Below are 19,985 nucleotides of genomic sequence, written 5' to 3'. Positions count from 1 at the left end.
CAGAAAGGAATTCCCCTCTGCTGAACTCACACCAGGACCTGAAACCAAAACTAACCAGAGCTGCCAGCACCAGCAGAGACACCAGGAGCCCGAGCAACAGCCCTCTTTGTTTTCCCTACATCTCCCACCACGGACCTTGAGTGCTGGGAGTGGGGCATCACCTCGGGAGTGGGGCATCATCGCCGCTGTGTGAAGGAGCGCGGCACGGCAAGGAGGAGGGAAGCATTTACTCACTGCCTGGGAAGAGACGAGTCGCAAGCCCCAGCGTCTGCTGGTTTCAGTGACTGACTTCCCTGCCGGGAAGGAGGAGCCTTAGCCTCGGAAAGAGAGTGACAGAAGAGGAAGGAACTCGGCAAGAAGACAAATATTTGATGCCGTCCTGGTTTATAAAGCTCAGGCCCTGCCCACGGTGGAGCTCCCCTCTCTTAGCTCCTCCTGGAAGCACCATCACAACATGGCCAAGGGCAGTGTGGGTTTCTCCACATCAGCCGTATACGAAGGTCCTTGTCCTCCTCGTACCAGGCAGTAACCCAGCCCTGGCCAACGTGCCACGTCCTCCTAGGGCCAACGCAGGGAGAAACAAGAGGAGAATGAACAGAATGAACGACTTGGGGGTGGGGTGGGGGGCAACCACAAAGGAAGTGGGTATGGAGAGAGGGGCTTGAACATGGATGGCAAGAGGAGGGGCACAGCCAAAGGTGCCCAGATGCCCTGGCGTCCCGAGCAGATAGAGAAGCAGGAGACCCTACAGCGGCCAGGATCCGCCTGCCCATGCTGCTTTTCCTGGTGGAGTGGAGGCTAGCTTGGTCAGCCATCGGGGAGGTGGGCGAGGAGGTTGGTCCCAGCACTTGGTGAGGTCCCAGGTGGGGTGCATGGAGATGGAGAAGTGAGAAGAGCAGCTCTGGAGGAGCAGCCTGGCAAGGCTGTCTCCATCACACTGGGAGGGACCTTGAGGGCCTCAGCACAAGGGATAACTCTTTGTTAGATGACTGGAAGAGGAAGAAAAAGTCACTCTACGCAGCAAGAGACATGCCACCACAGGGTGGAGAAATGGGGACAGGGCAGAGGAGAGAGGACACATCCCCACAGCTAGGGTAAGGCAGGCCACTGACACCCAGGCGCAAGCACCCAGGCTAGGGCAGCCCAAGGGTACCCACCTTTCAGAAAAGCCCCGCTTGCTGCTATGGGACTGCACGCTGCTGCAGCTCTCACTACTGCTAACTGATGTGCTGATAGCCGAGTCTTTTTACGCCTTTTTAGTGGTTCTGCTTCAATATTTTTGGCACCTGTCGTGGTTTAACCCCAGCCAGAAACTAAGCACCACACAGCCGCTCGCTCACTTCTCCCCCCCCCGCCGCCCCAGTGGGATGGGGAAGAGAATCAAGGAAAAAAGTAAAACTTGTGGGTTGAGATAAAGACCGTTCAATAGGACAGAAAGGAAGAAAATAATAATGATAACAATGAAAAATTACAATAATAATAATAATAACAATAATAATAATAATAGAACTGGAATACACAAAACAAGTGATGCACAACACAGCTGCTCACCCCTCACCAACCGATGCCCTGTTAGTTCCTGAGCAGCTATCTGGCCCCCCCCCTCGGCCAACTCCCCCCAGTTTATATACTGGGCATAACATCACATGGTATGGAATACCCCTTTGGCCAGTTGGGGTCAGCTGTCCTGGCTGTGTCCCCTCCCAACTTCTTGTGCCCCTCCAGCCTTCTTGCTGGCTGGGCATGAGAAGCCGAAAAATCCTTGACTCAGTAGAAACACTACTTAGCAACAACTGAAAACATCAGTGTATTATCAACATTATTCTCATACTAAATCCAAAACATAACACTATACCAGCTACTAAAAAGAAAATTAACTCTATCCCAGCCAAAACCAGGACAGTATTATTGATCATTTTAGCAGGAAGTGGATTTATTATTCCTTATTTGAAAAAACATCATTACAGATCAACAAATATAGATTTTGCACTTCCTCTTACTGTCAATGGGAGTTATATAATTGATACAACTCTAAGTCTTACTGGCAGAAAAATGTGTGTAAGTATGCATTTATTCAATGCATTGCAAAAAATCACACATACAGTACATGCACTCATGTACAGCAGCTTTACATTTTGAGGAAAACACTTTCAAAATGAAGCTGAATTTTCATGGAGTCATACACTTTTATATTGAACCGAATTAAATAAATGGAAAGGCTCAATAGAATATAGTGGTTTTCCATTTTTAGTTGCCAGAGAAAATCAGACCTTGGAATATACACACTTGCTGCTGAACTGGGCAATGGAACATCAGCACAGAGAAACAGCACTGAGCAGAGAGATCACCATTTGTTTTTGATAAGCAATTTGGCAGGGGATAGTAGCACACCTAATTGAAGCCAGAAGCAAATAATCTTGCTTTCTCTTTCTTCTTCATTCATCCAAGGTAAAGACTGGCTTTCTGTTTTCCATCCTTATCAGAAAATGAGCCAAAACTACTGCAAATCTTAGCCTTCCACAAAGCAGATCTTCACAATTTATTCCCATTTTGCTTTTTCTTTACAGTAAGATCCAATTGGAAAATGCATAACAAAAGCTCAGCTGTACCATCCTAAATAAAAAATTGTTACAGTAGACTATCTCTCTCTAAGTATGGGATTTGTGACCCAAAAACCACTTCCTTAAAGGGATGCAAGGAACAAACCTCATGTAATCTTCCCACTGGAAGCTCTCACAGCCTTCTAGAAACTGGCATTAGCTTAAACCATGTGGTACGTGGGTACCCTAATCTTTTCTGTCACATTGCCCAGACATCTCTGCTCACTTGGAAATCACGGAACTCGTTTCTTGAAGTCCCTTTCTTGTAGCATAAATGCATTTGGTTCTGTTTGCCCAAACTTGTTTTAAAACAATAGGTGTTTCCTGCAAATTCTCCTTTGTTCAATGAGGTGCTGCTGCTGTTCATGTCTCTCAAATGTAATTTCCTGTTTTTTTGCTCACTTACCTTGCATGCAAAGCTAAATGCAAGCTGTAACAGTGAGACAAAAGACCCCACGGTAAGAGAAAAAAAAAAATTGCCTTTTTCATTTTGCACTCAACTAGACACAAGTCGCAGATACTTGTTTTCCCCCGTGTACTTTTCCTGCAAGGCCTTTGGCTCATCCGACTCTCCTCTGTGACAGCCACATAGGCTGGGTAGGTAGAGGTTCAAGTCGGTAACTCAGGTTGGAAGCAAGTTGCACTGTGCACCTGGATGACCAAAATGCAGCTCTTGCAGGAGTCCACAATTGCTTGCATCAAAATAAATACCATGGTATGAGAATATTTGAAGCAGAGGGTCCTGGGCTTTGCTAGATCCTTTGAAAGAAAACAGAGGAATATCCTATCCAGAGCACATGAGCAGTTCAGATCTGTAAGAAGAGACACCTGTACTCAGACAGCTTTCAGCACAAAGAGACAAAAGTATGTGTTTCCACACACCACACCCCCCTCTTCCCCCCCCCCCCCCCCCCATCTTGTTTTTGGGTAGGTTTGATTTTTTTCTTCCTGTTTTGTGTGGAGTTCTGGTTTGGCTGCTATTCATCCACTTGCTGCTGTATTTGCTTTTTGTTAGCGGACTACTGCCTTCTTGCTTAGTTCTATACAGCAGCTTCTGGGTTTGTTGTTTGTTTGGGTTTTTTTAAGAACCTTGCTTTCATTCACTGTTTCCTCCTAAAAATTAAAAACCCTTGGTTGTGATTCTTGCCAAGATACTCATCGCATTTTTTCCATCAAGCGTACGCTGACTGATACAGTCATGTCCAGCCTACCACATACTGTATCTGCCCCAGACTTCCTGTTTATTACTGCATTTATTTAGCACTTACCACAAAACTCAGTATAATCTGCCTGGTGAAGCCTCATCCCTGCTTCCACTTCCCATTCTCTCTGTAATTCCCTATTGCTTCTTTTCAACACCGCAGCCGTTATGGCTAGGACACTCTTCAGAACAGACATACAGATGCCAGGATCTGTGCTGACTCACTGACAACAAAAACAATGCACAGGGGCTGCTCAAAGCTTTTGCAAGCAATCCATCCATCACATTAGCAAGATGCAAATGACAGAGTTGGACTTTAAAGCTGAATGCAGAACCCCACTGTATAACGTACAGCGAAAGCCTCAGCTGGCTTCACAAGCCATACACGTGCCTGCAGCCGCAGCTATACTGCCCAGTAGAGAGGAAGGGCAAACTCAAATACAGCCCCATGCTGCCATGGTTAAATTTTTCATGCTGCACGGAATGTATCCTCATAGTGCATCCTATAAATATTCACGTCTGGACAGTCCTAGCTTGTGTAGGTCCGGACTGTGCTTCCTTGCACATTGCAGAAATACAAGGTCCTGAAGTAACCGAGCATCAGGTCTTTGGCTTCCAGTTTAATCCAGAGAACTTCAGCTCCCTACACAGCACATGAAAAGAACTGGGTGCATTAGAATGGGATGTGAAATACTATTTACTAATCACCAGGAACTGTAAAGCACAAGGCCGTGTCCAGACACCAACTCTTGTCTACAGATTAGATGCCTGAGTCGATAACATGAAAGAAATAAAAACATCCACTCAAGAGCTAAAGCCTGGGTATGATTGCCTGTGTGTGACTGTGTTCAGAAAAAAAAAGAGAGGTCTGCTAGCTGATATACATGCATCTCAAAGTTCGGACACACCAAGTAGGCTCGCAAAGCAACTGAATATTCCATAAAAGGTGAGAAAAAAAATGCTGAAGGCATTACCATGACTGTCAAATTTTAAAGTGGTTTTCTTTTCTGGCTTACTATTAAAATCTTTGAATAAATGGAAGATATACAGCCAAGAGCTCTGACATACTAAGCCTTATCTACTGTAATTATCTCATCCCTTTACAGTTTAAGAAAACACTTTCTAGAATGTAATTGCCAGGAATCTACTGTGTGTCTTTCCCACTCTCTGTTAAATTTTAATTACTATGTCTCAAGCATAAAGAATTTGATAGTGTAAACTGCAGCTACACAAAATTGGCAAATTACTTCTGCCCAAGGACAGGGCTTTGAGGGAGAATTTGAAAAATCTTCCACACTCTGTTATTGCAGAAAAGGAAAGCTAATTGCATTGCAATTACTATTGAAGAGAGCTCTTCACTCTAGACTACCATCCAAGTCTCCCCAGATTCTCTTTTGTGAGCATATAATCTTGTCCAAACACTAGTATAAATGGACACAAAACAATTCTTCATCCATCTCCAAACTAGCTATGATTTTTCAACAGCAGAGTCAAACAACCATCCTTTTAGAAATCCTACAGGTGAATTTCATGCACTGTTATTAGTTTTGTAAGAAAGACAAAGACACATTCGAGAAATGGCATGAGCCAAACCAAGAGTGGGGAGTTGTAGGAAGCCCGTACAGCTCACTGGCTGAGCACAAAATCAACCCAAGAAAACAATGCATCATTTCTTTCTAGGCTGACAGAGTAAATCCAGTCTCACAGGGAACCAAAGAGCACAAAGGCTGGTGTGCATATGGGGAGGGCAAGCCATCCCATCACTTCAGCTGTTTATGACACCAAGGCACAAAAGGATTTTAAAACCCTTTTATTTTTCCTCCCAGGAAGAACCTTTTGTGATCTAGTACCTCTTGAAGGTCAAATTGTCACTCACTCACGGCTTCCACTGAAGTTCACGCAATACCCTACATTCATCGGTTTTGCAGATCACTTGAACTCACTTGGGTGGTGTTTCTCATGTGTTTTCTTCATTTGTCCATCAAAGAGAATTGCATTATTAAAAAGGTATAGGAAGTCACAAAACCCTGTTCTTACAAGCTCCTACCTGGCGAAGCTTGTCTCTATAAAAGACCGCAGCGCTGCTGTCTACCCCAGCAAAGAATCTGTGGCATCTGCCATTCTCCAAAGTTTGAAGAATTACCTTTCTTCTGTGGTGCACGTTCAGCACCATTTCACAGAAGCTCCTCGTGCTGAGTTACAGCTCCTCAGCTGGGCTGCCACTCACCTGTTCCTCCCAACCACAGTGGGTCAGAGGTATAGAAAGACAATCTTTTGTACAACTAAAGGCATCAGTACTTTATGGTAAAGAAAGAAGCTTCTTTATATTTTGGACCAATTCAGAGACTGCAGGCCAATCTCAAGGTTTGGCAAACACCATTCATGTCGCTATGTATGGCTGTGCCCTACTATTGCCACTGAATTTCAGCAAAGAATTTACAGCAAATGGAATAAAAATCATATGGTTCTGGGCTTTAGTTTCAGCCAGGTCTTATTTACAATGACCACAATGAGTCAAGAAACTGTCTAGTCAAGAAATTAGTCTGGGTTCATACTGATGTGGAAGCAGATTACACAGGCAGAATGATAAAATCTAGGTAAGATAGAGTCCTTGTAACAAGAACTTAACATTTCTGAACACAAAAGATATATCTTGAGCAAAACAGACGCACGCAAACATGCCATCCCACACAAATTAATTCTTCACCATTAAGAGCTCTATCCATTGCCTAGCACAATTATGGTACACTTCATTAAATAGATTGTTCCATGCAGAAAGCACAGGTCCATGTTCTCACACAGCATCACAGAGTCTCTGTACTTTTCTAAGTTTCCACACAAAATACAGATAGGCACACCATATCCTGTACCATTCCGTAAAGCTCCTAGTGCATGGACCGGGAATACCACACAGCCCCACTCATTCCCTGGCAGCCACGTGAGAAAAGTACAGTGAGAAAGAAACTCAATTTTGTTTTGACCAACTGGTTTATTACACAGTGCCTAAGTGATCTATGGCAACAACCTGTAAGTCACGAAACACATTTTTAAATGTTTGAAAGAAACACAATATTGCCACTGCAAAAAGGAGCAGAGTGTTTTCCAACTCTAGAGGAATGAAAACTGAATAAAGGCATAACTACCCCTTTAATAAAAGATGCCATCAAACAAAGAACCAGTCCTCTTGCCAAAATCTGACGCTGATTTGCTAGTACTGAAAACAACTTACAAGGATAAAAGTGTTTCAAGTTCCTCCAAACAATGAACTCTCAAGCATCTTGATCGCTGGACCAGCCTCACTGAAATCATCCACCCAGCAAACTAGCACTCAGGCCAGTCAAAACAGTAGCAAACCGCTTGCTGATGCCACACTTTGCAAAGCTGCAGCTGAAGCGACATCTGAAAGTGTCGTGGTTTAACCCCAGCCAGCAACTAAGCACCACGCAGCCGCTCACTCACTCCCCCCCCCCCCCCAGTGGGATGGGGGAGAAAATTGGGAAAAAGAAGCAAAACCCATGGGTTGAGATAAGAACGGTTTAACAGAACAGAGAAGAAGAAACTAATAATGATAATGATAACACTAATAAAATGACAACAGCAATAACGAAAGGATTGGAATGTACAAATGATGCGCAGTGCAATTGCTCACCACCCACCGACCGGCACCCAGCAAGCCCCCCCATGGCGATTCCCCGCCCCCCCTTCCCAGTTCCTATACTGGATGGGACGTCCCATGGTATGGAATACCCTGTTGTCCAGTTTGGGTCAGGTGCCCTGGCTGTCTCCTGTGCCAACTTCTTGTGCCCCTCCAGCTTTCTCGCTGGCTGGGCATGAGAAGCTGAAAAATCCTTGACATTAGTCTAAACACTACTTAGCAACAACTGAAAACTTCAGTGTTATCAACATTCTTCGCATACTGAACTCAAAACACAGCACCGTACCAGCTACTAGGAAGACAATTAACTCTATCCCAGCTGAAACTAGGACAGAAAGTCACACCAGAACGGCAATTATGGGTGCATTGCTATGTGCCACTGCCTTGAATGGGTTCACTGGAAAAAAAAAAAAAAAGAAAAAAGAAAAGAAAAAAAAAAAGAAAAAAGTGATGGGTCTGATTTGGAGCTGCAAGAGAAAAATTAATTGGTCAGTAACTGCATCAGGCTATGCTGACAGCTGTTACATTCTGGAGTCAACATGCTCCTATGCTCCTATATATTGGAGTCAGCATGCTTTATGAGTGGCATCTCCTTGTGCTCAGGAAATCCGTATTGTACCCTGCAGAGCTGGCTCTCTAGAGCATTGCACACTGCACCCACCAGTGCCGGCAGTGAGCAAACGACGGAGAACCCTGAACACCATGGAAAGCCTACAGGGTCAAGTCCTCTTACGCTGAAGAAACGGAGTAGTACATGTTACAGCCACTCTGAAGCTAAGACAGAAACTTCTCCAAGAGCAGACACCCAACAGTGACAAGCCACTGGGACTGTACTAAACTACTTACGGATGCACAGCTCTTGCTAGCAGGCAGGAGCTGCGGAGGTGGTGTCACATTCGCTAAAATCACCACCCATTTCTGCGCTATCCTAAAGCACTACAGTTGAGCCTCACTCTAATACACATCTAATACTCATACATGTCAAAATCTACACCTACTATGTGCTGAGGCCTTTTGTTTTAATTTCTCCAATCAAAATGCAAACCCAGGCAAAAAAATAAGAACACGAAAGGAGCTCTCCGTATGTTTTTTTCATAATTCGAGAAAGCATGCAACTAGTCCTAGTTTTAAAACACTCTAACAAACAGTGGTCTGCCCTTTGATGGGCCAGTTTAGAAAAAGGAACTCAGAACCTGGCACAAATCCTTTGCTACAACCAGACAAAATGAAAACAGTGGATGGCCTTTCACTTCTCCAGGTACTTGCTCTTCTGCCTCACTTCCAATTAACTTCTTGGTGACACAGGCACAAACTGTGGAGGACGGAGGGGTTCCTGTCCTATTTCACCCTTCGGTTCCTCGAGACCCTGTGCCGCACAGAAGAAATTGCCCCAATTTGAGGAAGCAGGATAGTGTCTTCTTCCCTTTTTTGCACAGGGGAAGAACTGCAGAGAGCAGCCAGGTAGTCTGCAGGCTCTGCAAACAGCTATCCAAAAAGCCATGGAAAGAACTCGCAGCAACTGAGAGTCATTTGCACTTTTACTTCACTGAGTTCACCCTTCCCCAAAATTGCAAAGTTCCCCCGAAGTTGCCAGCAAGTGACTGCTAACTTTGCTTGCGCCCTTCACCTATTCGATCTGCTTAGACTGTAACCACAAGGCCAGGTTTTGCTGTCATTTCTCCAACGTGAAGTCAAATTCTTGGCTGCCCCTTAGACACCACAGTGCCTGCATTTCTGAATGTTTACGCTTTACGCTTCACTTCCTGCGGCTTCTCTGATTGCTTCGAAGAGAAAAGCCTCAATCTAGGGGTTTGGGGCTTTCTTGGGGGGGGGCGGGTTACACACGGTTCTCTCTCTTCCACTCGCAGTGTCTGGCTACAGTCTTCCACTCATAGTTCCTGCCCTCACTACTCTGCCTACTTCTCAGAGACAATATTATTTTTTTGTCTGTCAAATGGGATGCTTCCTTATTCCCCACTTATCCACTGCTTTCTTTGTCCTCCTATTTCAAAATATTTCCTCTTGTCCAGGGAAGGAGACACTTTTGAACATTTGTTGGGTTTCAGTAGGAAAGCCTGCCTTCCCAACATTTTCATACGGTAACAGAAAACATTTCTGGAAATCAAATCAAGATGGGAAGAGGTTTATGATACACCACCTACTGTTTCCCATTTTGTTCTGCATTACTGGAAGGACCCTGGGGCTCTATAACCAGCACTGCTACAGACCCAAAGGCTTAAAAGCTCTATCCACTCTTGCAGAACTGATTCCTAATGTTTTAATGAGATCACAGTCCTGACAGTGCCAGTGACTCCCAAAATCATCCCACGGAAGATAAGATCCCATGGCTATTGCCAACAAAAATCAAGCAAGGAAGTCTATGCTAAAGGTACAGGTTCAAGCCTACTGGGAGTTTACCAAACTGGAACAACTGAAGTCACACATGAACCTAACTAGGAAATGATGGGAAGAATTTCTTGGTTCACCCTCCTGCTTTACAGAAACTGCATGTGTTACAAGTACACAAAGAAATTGACCACAACCCTTCAAAGCATTACAGAGTCATCTAAGTCACAAGGGTCCCCTGGAGGTCTCTAGTCCAGCCTCCTGCTCAAAGCAGGTCCAGTTAGAGCAGTTTGCTCAAGGTCATGTCCAGTCAAGTTTTCCGTATCTCCAAGGCTGGACACTCCACAACCTTTTCAGGCACCTGTTCCTTATTATCTGAACATTGTTTTCCCTTTTATGAAGCTGGAATTTCCCATGTTCCTACACCTTTGAGAAGAGTCCAATTCTGTATTCCCCACACTCTCCTACTACCTAGTTTTAGACAGTCTTCTCAAGTCTGAGCAAAACCAGGTCCCAAAGCCTCTCCTTGTACGTCATGTGCTTCAGCCCCCTACCCCTCCACTAGGCTCACTCCAGTATGCCAGTGTCTCTCTTACTCTGGGGCATCCCAAACTGGACCCAGTATTCCCGATGTGGTCTCACAGGGGTTGACTAGAGCGGAGCCATCACCTCCCTCAGCTGGACAGCTATAGTCTTGCTAATGCAGCGTAGTATGTGGTTGGCCTTTTTTGCTGCATGGGCAGTCTGGTGACTTGGTTTCAGGAGTCTTGAGTCCCTCAGAAGCCAATGCCCCTACAGCACAGATACATGCCTATCTATTTCAGGTTGAGTCCTCTGGAGACCCTGGCAATCCAATGTGTATTGTCAAAGGAGCTCAGAGCAGAGAGGGCAAAGGGATTTTCAGTCAGGACAGTCAGACAAGCAGACCACAGCCACTAAACAGCTGAGATGATCAGATATTAAATTAACATTATAATGTTAATTTCTTCAATGAAAGATTGGGAAAGCTTCTTTTATTGTTTCCTCCTCTACCCAAGGGCTCTTTAAAATACCTATCTCTGCTCATCCTAGCACATCTAAGACCATGATTAGTTGCATCAATAAACGCAGGCTGTAAAAGTGTTTAAAAAAAATCTGTAAAATTATTTTGTAAATCAAAAACCTCCTTGTCCATACCATGCGCTTATTCAATACACATTACAGGATAACTTTCTCCCAAAACATTTTGTGTCAGCCAGCTATAACCGCATAGCAGAGCACAAAGTGTTCCTGCAGCCCTAACTTCCCCTGGTCTCAGCCAGACCCAGCAAACCAAGTACTCCGCAGGGAGCCATTCATTACCGGGAGCTGAGAAGTGATCCAGTAGGTCGCACCAGCTCCACCCATGTTGCAGCGTCCGTATCTCAGACACCCGAAGCCATACAGGAACAAGGCCCCGAACCATAGCGTGCATCTCTGCAACACCTCACCATAAACTACTCGGCTCCGTTCAGTGTGGTTTTGCACATTTTCAGTTTGATGGGGTTTAGTGGTTTCCCCAACAAAGCCAAGGTAGACCAAAGTCAACCCTGATCCCTCCACCCGCCACGTCCCCCCCCGTCCAAGGATTACCGCAGCAGGTCCTCCCTTGCATGCAGGCAGCTGCAACTCTGCATGTGCCGCCTGCTGTTCCAGGCTCTCTGCTGCACGGCCAGCCAGTCCCACTTCCCAAACACCTCCCGCGCTACAAGGCTCTGGGATCTGGGGCTGCAAGGAGTGGAGGTGGGGACGAGCGTCCCTCCTCCTACCGAAGGGGCTGCAAGAGGAATTGCTAGAAGCAGAGGTAAACCGCACACGCGTGCAGCATGGACAGCCCCTGTTTGGATGAGGAGAGCAAATGTGGTGTCCCTGGTAAAGCAGGCAAAGCTCTGCTTCCCCCAGTAAAAACAGTCCCTCTGCAGAGGAGTCAGACCTCTGAGCAGATACCCTCGGTCAGGTCGGATCACAGTCATTATAACATCATACTTATCGTGCAGATTTTGAGACACCACAGACTTTTCTTTAGAGTTTCAGTAACTCTGACATGCCTGTGAGCTGACACCTTGTCCCAACCCAAAGGGTTACCCAGCCTGCAGGTATGTGGAGAGCGCGACCATGAGTTCGCAGGAGTCCATAATACGCAAGGACATGGAGGCTTTTATCCTTTAACTTTCTCTGCTTTATTACAGATTACCACAAAAGCCACACAAATCACCACTAGCAAGTAAACTACCACAAAAAAACCACCTCCAGCAAGTATACCTGTGGTTAAGAAAGTGAATATTTATATCTCTCAAGCTATTACAAATTAGTATCAGCATTCAATAGTATATCAATCAATAGTATGGCAACAATCAATTGTATAGCAACAACCAATAACAGCAACAACTGTACTCCAAGAACAATGCCATGTATACTGCTAGAATAGTGTGTGCAGCTCTCGTCATGGCCCAGCTCTGAATACCAGCTCCTCAAAATCTCTTTGAAGCTGTGTCTTCACAGTGGCAAAGAACGTTTTTTCCTCATGCGTGAGCCCTAATGTAATGGGAAAGTGACATTTACAGTGGCAATTCCACGGTTGTTTGGTACTGGAAATACATTATAGGATCACTCCTCATTAAGAAATACTGTGCCAGTAGAATATAGAAATGACCCCCAAAATTGCAGCAGCATAGTTCAGGGTTTGCCAGGGTAAAAGGCACAGGCACTGCATTTCAAAATGTTGTATAAACTGTGTGGTATTGGTATTTACTGTCAACAGTGACAGTCTTTTCTTTGCACCTTTATGGATGGAGGCCTTTGCTCTGGTTTTAAACCTGGGTTATGCTCATTCGGGATAGGAAATGTCAGCAACCTCCATTCTGCGGATTGCTGGCACTCAAATGCCTCATGTAGCAGGTAGGAGGGCAAGCCCCACATCTCTACATTGCAGATCAACCTTTCCACAACCACTGTCCAGAATATAACGTCTTCTGGCAGAGCCTTCTGCTGCTTCAGAGAGGCTTTTCAAAGCTGATAGCTTCTAGTTTGATGCAGAGTGCCGCACTGAAATGGCAGAAAAAAGGAAAACTATCAGAGCTGTGTAGGTCTCCTGAGAAGAAGCCAGCACAGAGTGCTGCTTGGAGTAAATGTAGTTGAGAACATCAGCACTTAAGAAAAGATTATGCTGAGCAGCTCCACAGGTGATGAAGACCTGGGTCACTTGTGCTAGGAGCTGGCTTGCCCCTTCTGGCCCCTGGCAGAAAATGGCATCGTTCATTACCATTAGCACTTGGAAATCTGTGCAGAAATGAGTATGGCTCTGAGCTCCTCCTGTCCTGGACAAGCTGGCCTTCTATCAGGAGAAAGGTTGTTGTGGGGTCCTGACAAAAGTGGGGCCTGTTTCTGTTCTCTCACCCTATTGTGTCTCTGGGGGAGCATCAGTGGACAATGTCTGCTGGCTCTTAGGGTGCTTTCAAGGACCAAAAGGTGCAGTGAGGAGTGCTCTGCTTGGTGTTCTCCTCTAGTTCCTTATTTTTAACCCTGTGGTCCTTGCCCTCACTTTGTTTTTATGCTTTTTCTTCTGCAATCAGTTGTTTCTCTCCATGCTTTCTTTTTTTCTTGCTCTTACCTCACTTTTGAGGCAGGAGGCAGCATTTATTTTTGTTACGGATGGAAAAACCACCCGTATGGATGGAAATAAACAGTAGAGAGAGTGGCCAGGAAATGAAGAAGGACTGGCCCCCCACACTTTCTGCTATTCAGTAGGTGCCAATTCAGCTGGGTGCTCCAGCAGCAGGAGCATGCACTCCTGCTCCTAGAAAGCTCATTTCCCAGTACCTACCTTCCTCCCTGCATGAGCAGAAGCAGAAGCAGGAGAGTTACCGTCACCACCACAACCTCACTACAACCACAGGAGCTGCCGTGCTAGTCCCACAACCCATGCCTCCATCCCCATCTGCACCTTCACGGCGATCTCCCCGTCACCCCACACGGTGAGAGTCGTGGGTCACAACTACACACTATCGCCTTGGCCCACGTCGCCTACAGAGTGGGGAGTTGCTGCCCCTTTCCACCACACCCCACGGCACACCCCACAAACACTGGCACTGAGAGAAGGAAGGACAAAGCGGAGTCCCCTCCAAGCACATGCTCCAGGCTCCCCTGTGCCTTGCCCTTCTTGATCCCTTCCCCCTCTTTTTCATTTTGTTTTTTTTTTAGTTAAGAAAACAGCAAACAAAAAAGGGTATTACTCTGTCCTTACAATGAAGAGATACTATTCTGCACTAGGCAGTTGACTTCCAAACATTTCTCAGCCCTCTCCTAGACCTTACAGGGTAGTATTTGTCTCAGGAGCTTTTCTCCTGCAGACCATAAAGATGTATGTGATGCAGTTGGCTCTGCTGGCTGCAGAGGAGCTGGACAGAGGGCTGGTGTTAACTCCAGGCTTGCTGGAGAACAGTCCTTCCGACTGCACTGCACGGATGTTCCTATGCGCCTGAGGAGTGCCACATTTAAAGAAATCATCCATATTCTGGTACAGTTTGCTTTCCACCTCATTCTCTGTGGGTCTAAGTTGGTACGTAAGAAAGAGATGGAAGAACAGTTTGTTGTCATTTAGTTACATTTCTTACTTGCTGTCTAACATAGTCTCTTGGATTGCTTTAGAATACTCAAAAAAATTAAGGACGGGAATTTAATTAAGGACAGGAAATTAACAGTAGGGAAGTGTTTGTTTAACATCCCAAGCCAAGAACTTTAAATATCATTAAACTGCATTTTTATACTAAGAGAGGAAAAAGTATTCAAACGACTTGCAGACTAGGAGATTGCAGTCCTTCAATAACAAATCTACTTTCAGCAACTTGTTCTGTGGTTTCCTTTTCATTGAGACATCTGTTTATTGAAATTTATCTCGTGACAGGAAGGAGGACACACAAGACTGGGTCTTCCCCTTTCTTTCTCCTGCCTGTAGATTCCTATGTAACCATGAGGACCGTAGCCCTCTGCACATTGATTCTCAGCTGTAAAATGTGGATAACAATCCTTTCTCTCTTTGGCATTATGCAGACCTTTTCTATTTAGACTGCAAGCTCTTCCTGGGAGAGATACCTGTTGCTCTAAGTATTTACCAGACAGAATCTTGCCTAGGACCTCAGTGTGAAAGAAACAGATATTCTAGTTTTATAGTTATGCCTGGTTTCCAAACCACCAATAGCATCTTTTCCCTACCTCATCAGCCACTCTCATTGAACACAAGTATTTTAAACAGAAATAGGTCAAGTAGTACTCATACATGCCATGCACAGCAATTATTTTTCCCCATCTCACTCTCATTTTGAGTATTTATGTCATAAGGATTACTTTCAGTTTCATATATGTCTAATCCACCACCAGACCTAATTTGGTTATGTTGCTAAAGTATTTAATATTAATACTAATGTAATAGTATCTGAGCTGGAAGAGAGTACTGACGCAGCAAAATTTCAGGCTACCCTGGATTATTTAGGTGATCAAGAACTTCAACAGATAGTGAAGAAATGCAGATGCCTACACAAGACATGTGAATTGACCTTACAATGACAAGTGACATTTTATGTCAAAAAAAAAAGGAAGTTAATGCACTATTGTGCCTGGAAAAAAAATTTATATAGTTCTAAATGATAAATGTATCAATGCACAAAAAGGACTTTGCTGCCTGATGGACAGTTCAGTGATGACATACTGCCAATGTAGACCTGGTATCAAAACAGCAAGTAGCCTTATAGGACACATAAAGAATATAGCGAAGGAGAGCACTGACAATATTACAATGCTCACATAAACCAATGACATATTGGTTTCCTTTTTAGCACATACTCGTCATATCGTGAGATGGTCTGATCTCTCTGCAGAGCCATTACCCGATGCCAGTCTCTTAGTGCACTTCTCATACAACATCCATCCCTTGCTTTGGTCCACCAAGGAGGACAGCACCTCTTCCTACAACACCTTCAGCACTACAGCAGGCAATGCTGGGAAGAAAAGCTGTTAAACTGATACGGATCAGGAAGAGACACCATTTTGAGCAGTCCAAATGTTATACGTGCCTTCGATGGAAGGTGCTTGGCTCCACCAGCTGCAGCCATGAGACAACTGCACAGGATGCTGCTGAGCAGGAAACCGAGTCGAGTAGCTCTGTCAAGCCCATGTCAGGATGACTCACCACTTCACAAGTCACAGGTGATCACTCCGTGTGCTTCTTTCTTCTCCTCTTTGGTTGAGAACAGACCTATCAGTAGAAGCAGTGGAGGCCTCTGGCTGATGATGTAGCTGCATGGTCTTGTTTCAGTTCTGGCCTCTTAAGAGCTTCCTGGTGCAGATGCTCAGCCTGCAGACATTTTGGGGAGACGCTTCTGACACCTCCTACCCGTACAGGGGACACAACGACACCAAACTCAACTGGCAAAAACTACGATTCGACTTTTTTGGATCCTTTTTTGGTTTGTGGCTGCAAAGGCTTCATGTGGTGAGTGAGTTTTCAAGGTCTTAAATGTGATATTTGCTCTATGGTGAATCACATATTATCTGTAAAGAAATTCTGCACTTTCCTGGAAGATAACATTTCCAGGAAGTACAGCTACTAGTTGTTACTGATGGCCAGACCATCAGGTTCTGCAGATAAAGCCAAAGCTTCTTCCTATCATCTGAGGTTTCTACCCTAAGCTCCCCGTTGTGCTTATTTTTATATTTTTATCTTTTTTATTCAGCTTACTGGTATTAATTGTTTTTATGTCGTTATAATGCTGTGGTGCTTTCCCTTCTGTACTCAAACCCTCCCTACTTATTTCTATCCTTCCCCAGGTCACTTTCAGTGGTAAGACTGTCAGTTTTTGAAGATGGGGGCTATGTCTTCTACTACATAATAACAATGCACAAGTGCTATAAAAGAGTAAATAACAGTCCTAGTGAATATTAGCCTCACCAAAAATACAAACATAGCTGATAATGTAGCTGGATTCCTTTCTCTTGTGCCTCCTACTCCAAAACATTCCAAAATAATATTTTGCTAGACTTCTGCAGCTGAATGACTGAGCTTTTTTGGTGTAAAAGACCTAGCTGTCTGACATACGCAGCATTCTCAACCCAGCACTTCATAAAATGCTTAGTACTTCTCAAATACTAACTTAACTTCTGCAGTAAATACAATCTGCTAATACCTCTGTCAAATACTTTCTAAAGGCGACTAACTTTTCTTAATGTTCCAAACTACTAAGCACACATGATGTCCCATAAGCCGCTCAACGTTATTTCTGCTACATTCATCCTTCATCTTTTTCTTTCATTTTACTGTGTAAAACATGGATATTTCCCGTATTACTTTTACTCATCCGACTAGTTTCATGTTATACAACAGAAATGTTTGCAACTTAAAGATAAGCAAATGCATTTGTCTTTCCAGTCTAACAATTTCACTTTGGGAATTGGAGGAACCTCTCAGTATCATCCTGAAAATAGATCACTTCAAAAAGTAACAGGCACTAGAATAGTAAAAATTTTATAACCGTTAAGAAAGAAATGTGGTTTTGTTCAGCTGAACACAGGACTGATGAAGAATAAACTTCAGGAATAGTAAGCAAAAAGCAAATGTTTCAGTACCTTCCTCCTCCTTATTTACTGGCAGGATTCCTATGGTACAGAGGCATACTGAGATAGGAGGCTTTGGGGGAGTACAGTCAAAACATTACAAATAAGCCGTGCTTTTTGCTGTATGAGAGATACTTATCAATGGATCAGTGGAGGGTTACTAGCTTTAAAAAAAGTAAAAAGAAACACAAGAGTAATTCAGCTCCTTTTCTAATAAATGGATTGGCCCAGTTCGGTGAGACCTTAAGAAACTAACACTTGTCTGATATATGTAGACTTTACAAGTTTCCAAAGCATCCCAGAAGTCAATGTCTTGTTTGGGGTACAAATGCCTCAAGGTCTAACTAAAGATTTTGAACTCGCTAAGAGTTCTTCCATTGACTGGGGAGGGAGATAGAGATGAACTGACAAAGCCAACCAAGAGCAGGGTAAATTCGTCCACCCCAGTCTGGGCAACCACAGCGAGATTGCTACTCGCGTGGGAGCTGTTTAGTGGCAGTCGGACTCGGGCACCTCTGCAGTAGGCTGCCGTGACCACAGCACAGATGTTTCCTACGTGTATACTCTGCCTCTAGACTTCTGACATGCAGTGATTGCCCCTTGCATAACTTGAATTCAATCCTTCAGAAAAGTTAGAGGTAGCATGTTAGTGGGTGACAAAAGGTAATCAAAGATTATTTGTGGTAGCAGGGTGCAGGAGGTGGCACCACAGAATCCGACTGTAACTTTAGGAGTCAGTCCCATGAGACTCCTAGTATTGCAGGGGCCAAATTTTCTCCAGAAAAAACGATTTCTTTTGTAAAATGCCACGCTTTTTACTTAGCATGATTGCATTTTCTCCCTAGATGATGGCAATACTTTAAAGTAATTTTCCAGTGTTTTGGTTTGTCTTTTGCCTTTTTCCTTTAAGAAATTCCCATCTTCTTTTTCAATCGTCACTTTATAAAATGTGGGAACATTCCATGAAACCAAATACGCATATAAAAAAATAAATATACAGCCCTTGCAGTACCTTATGGGAGACATTTCTTCCCCGCAAAAATAAACACTTCCCTTTTCCGAACAGCTGTCCTCAGCACCCCAACAGCCTCCAGTGATGTCCGTGGGAGTTACCTGTGCAGAGGAATTTGCAAACTTACCTTCACAGAGGCAAGCTGGTGAGGCACAAGAAAGCAGAGCCGGCAGCTGAGCGTGGGTGGGACACGCGTCCCTCTTACGCTCGGTCTGTACGCTGCATTCTGCTCGGGTGTGAGGACGAACCCGCTGCCCCCGAGATTGGCCTGAACGGTCAGTACAAATGCTCAACTAGGCTACCGGTGGTTCAGCAGCAGCCCTCCCGCACCGAAGCGTTCGGCTGAGGCGGTGGGAGCCTGCCAAACCACACGTCCTCAATAACAGCAGCAGGCTGCTTGCTCGTCAGTCTGCAGGGGTCTTAGCCAAACCGGCCAGGGAAAGTAAAGGTCGAGTGCCTCAGTTATAAGCATCTGGGGTTGATAACCGTAGTAGTTTCGGAGCATCAGATGATTCACAACTGAATATGTGACAGGTTCTCAGGTTTTTGTGTCAGCCTGGAGAATGGCCTGCAACTGTCGAAAGAATCTTCTGTATTAGTGGGTGAGTAAGCGTGAAAAGAGTATCCATGAATGCTCTGCGGTTATAAGCCACAGTGAGTTATTTTTTACCTCAGTGACAGGCAGGACTGAATGGCAAGAGAGCGAGCCACTTCTTCGGAGTGAATAAATGCTGAATAACCTGTTCTTAGAATTAACAGCTGTGCAAACATTTGTATTCCACTATATCCTTGTGTCCTGGTTGCTGGTTGGGGTTAAACCACGACACCTTGTATGCAAAATCTGCTCTACATGCAACACGTATCGAACCTCCCTGCTGCCCTAGTTCCACACCCCACTTTCGTTCTCTGCCCCTCTGGACTCAGGTCTGGCAAAACCTCCTGAAGTGTCTACAGCTTGTGCTCTCTGGACCCATCACCTCTTCCCTCTCCCACTCTCCCTCTCCTAGGCATCTTCAGTTCCCCAATTTCCCTGAAGCCACTGTGCTTTAAGCCTTGCTGGCACATAGGTTTTGGGTTCTTCTTCACCCTTTTGCCTTTCTGTTTCTTCTCAAGTGTCATCCCAGGGGTGCTGGCCTGTCCAGCTCTCCCAGTCCATTCCTTAAATGAGCATCTGCTGCAGACAAAGGCTAAAATCAACTGCAAGTCAATTTATAGTTATGGACATACAAAGTTTATATGGCTCTTTGTGACCTGTAAATATAAACACCTGGAGATAATTTTCAGCACCTGACTACTGCTCAAAGTCCGTGACGATCAAAGCAGTTGGAGGCTGCAATGAAAGCATAAAGCGTAACCCTCCATTCTCTTGGTTTTCTATTTAAGGCGTTCTCCTCAGGTACGGATGGATGCCTGTTTTGGATAAACCGTCACTGAATTCCTCATCAGCCTCGCACAGAGCCCGCCCGTTGCCTTGAAGAGAGCCCCGTTCCTCCGGCTATTTGAACAGGCAACACGGCCAAGATCCGCGGTCAGTAAACCAGTTATTGC

The 19,985-nt window shown here is 44.8% G+C and overlaps 1 long non-coding RNA gene across 5 annotated transcripts in view; it reads right to left on the bottom strand.

The window, feature by feature from the left end:
• The window catches only part of LOC115352419, a 38,930-nt gene extending 19,072 nt beyond the window's left edge, over positions 1 to 19,858 (bottom strand). The window contains exons 1-3 of one of the 5 annotated variants that reach the window (XR_005934220.1): positions 18,565 to 19,858; positions 15,659 to 16,169; positions 1,901 to 3,412 (exon numbers count right to left, since the gene is read on the bottom strand). This is a non-coding gene — a long non-coding RNA (uncharacterized LOC115352419). Of the gene's footprint in view, positions 1 to 1,900; positions 3,413 to 7,793; positions 7,854 to 11,315; positions 16,170 to 18,564 lie in introns of those variants that run through there. The other 4 variants (XR_005934221.1, XR_005934219.1, XR_005934222.1 and 1 more) reach the window with 4 other exon arrangements.
• Between the last annotated feature and the right edge of the window lie 127 nt (positions 19,859 to 19,985).

Source organism: Aquila chrysaetos, chromosome 17 (genome assembly GCF_900496995.4).
Source record: "Aquila chrysaetos chrysaetos chromosome 17, bAquChr1.4, whole genome shotgun sequence".
In the NCBI taxonomy this organism is placed as follows: Eukaryota; Metazoa; Chordata; class Aves; order Accipitriformes; family Accipitridae; genus Aquila; species Aquila chrysaetos.
This window is presented reverse-complemented; position numbering and strand designations above follow the sequence as displayed.